Source organism: Octopus bimaculoides, chromosome 24 (assembly GCF_046866305.1).
Source record: "Octopus bimaculoides isolate indiv1 chromosome 24, ASM4686630v1, whole genome shotgun sequence".
Taxonomy (NCBI): domain Eukaryota; kingdom Metazoa; phylum Mollusca; class Cephalopoda; order Octopoda; family Octopodidae; genus Octopus; species Octopus bimaculoides.
In genome coordinates, this window is record NC_142951.1 from 27,427,515 (window position 1) to 27,430,005 (window position 2,491).

Genomic DNA, 2,491 nt, shown 5'->3' on the forward strand with positions numbered 1-2,491 from the left:
TTAAAGCTGCGTCAAATTCATCGAGTTAGTTAATTTATAGTTTATCAATCTCCATGTATCGAATGGCTGAGTGGCGATTTTTGCTTGAGGGGGACACACACCCGACATATCAATTTATCACTGGGTAAACATTAACACAGATATACTGATATGTGTGTGTGTGTGTGTGTGTGTGTGTGTGTGTTTGTGTGTGTGTATGTATAAACATATAGATAAATAGATACATACATACATACATACATACATACATATATATATATATATATATATATATATATATATATATATATATATACATATCTATATATCCCTAACTCTTCGAAACGCCAGCTGATGAAGGATATGTTCTCTATGTGGCCTGCTTGTTTTTTGTACCTTGTTTATCATTTTGTCTATGTTTTTTTGCAACGTCATGTACCCAGATATGTATCTACATGTACATGTAGATGAAGGCATGTACACACATGTACATATATATGCATATACTCATATATTGCTTATATACATATATATATATAAAATCCAAGAGAGTTAGGGGTTGTGAATCCAACCCACTAAGGGATATGTGTTTGTATATTGTCTTTATTGTCCTTTGGGTTGAAAAATAAACAGGTTAATTAACACAGTACAGTGTCTACAAGTTGATGAGTACTACATATTCCCCTCCATTTTCTTATAGCTATATATATATATATATATATATATATATATACCTTTATATTCCTTCGGCAGTACATATACTAAAATTAGGGCGATACAGAGAAGATTAGCATGGCCCCTGCGCAAATTCGTGAAGTATTCCATATTTTTAAAATAGGCGCAGGCGTGGCTGTGTGGTAAGAAACTTGCTTCCCAACTACTTGGTCGCGTGTTCAGCCCCACTGCGTGGCACCATGGGCAAGTGTCTTCTACTGTAGCCCGGTGTTAACCAAAGACTTGTGAGTGGATATTGGCAACCGGAAACTGAAAGAAGCCCGTCGTGTATAATGCGTGTCTTTGTGTCTCTCTTTGTACCCCACCACCACCACCACCGCTTGACAACCGGTGTCGGTGTGTTTACGTACCGTAACGTAGCAGTTCGACTAAAGGGACCGATAGGCTTTAAAAAAATGTCCCGGGGTCGATTTGTTCGACTAAAACGCTTCAATGTAGTGCTCTAGCATGGCCGCCGTCACACGACTGAAACAAGTAAAACACACACACACACACACACACACACACACACACACACACACACACATGCACTGATATAACAATGTAAACATATCAGGTTAAGGTGGTGAGCTGGCAGAATCGTTAGCACGCGGGGTAGGATGCTTAGCAGCATTTCGTCCGTCTTAACGTTCTGAGTTCAAATTCCACGGCGGTCGACTTTACCTTTCATCCTTTCGGGGTCGATAAAATAAGCACCAGTTGATCACCGGAGTCGATCTAATCTACCTATTCTCCTCCATGAAATTACTGGCCTTGTGCCAAAAATTTGAAATCAATGTGAATATATTAAGTTGGAAATAAAATCCTGTTTTTAGCATCCTCATTTTGAGGGTATTTTTCCAGTGTTTATGGTAAAATAAACATCAATTTTTACTTTCTAATGTCTTTTTTCTTTTGTTTTTCTTTGTAGACTACTTTATAACGTAGTCGTTAAATTTATATTGATTTTACCCTTTTAAAATGAGCTCAGATGGATCAGATCTATAATAGGCACAGCATGCTGCTTGAAATATATATATATTTAAAAAAAGCGCATTTGAGCAATGAAAGCTGCAAGAAATATACTTTCTGTTCGTGGAAATGAAGCTTTAAGTGTCTGAACATGTCGACGACGGCTTGTCGAGTTTCGCTCGAGTAATTTTTCTCTCGCATGTTTCTCTCTCGATCTTGACGACCAAAATCTGCGAATATTAAACATTTATAAAAGCAATCCTTTTCCCAAATAGATTGCACTTCATATTCGAAGTTCCGATGAAGCTATAAGATGTTACTCAGACACTTTGACTATGAGTCCTCTGCATATAATAGCAGAAACAGTTGTAAGCTAATGAATTCCATGACATAAATCGTTTATTCCTTTGTCATCGGCTTCAGTTGTTTTTTGATTCTAGGTCTGCCCAATGAGACTAGACGTGGGAATAAATAGCAAAGATTCCGTTCATTATTTTCACCCGCAGCGTCTTCTTCACATTTCGTATACGTGGCTGTGTGGTAAGAAGCTTGCTTCCCAACGACATCTCTCTATCTTTCACTCTCTCTCTTTCATTCACTCTCTCACTCACTCACTCTCTCTCTCTCTCTTCTTTTTAAGAAAGTAGAACATGATTTTGAGGAAGATTTGGTTGCTGGTCTTTGCAGGCTGGGTGACCACGTAGACACTCTTTTTCCATTCGTTCGTGGATCAATCATTAAACAATGTCCTCTTGTGTATACCAACAGGATGTTTATGGACGGGACGTCTTTTATCACAGGGCTGGTATGTCATGAGTGTGTGTGT

General features: G+C 38.1%; 1 pseudogene; it reads left to right on the top strand.

The window, feature by feature from the left end:
• Positions 1–717: 717 nt before the first annotated feature.
• On the top strand, positions 718–810 carry LOC149131244 (U6 spliceosomal RNA; annotated as a pseudogene).
• The last annotated feature ends 1,681 nt before the right edge of the window (positions 811–2,491 follow it).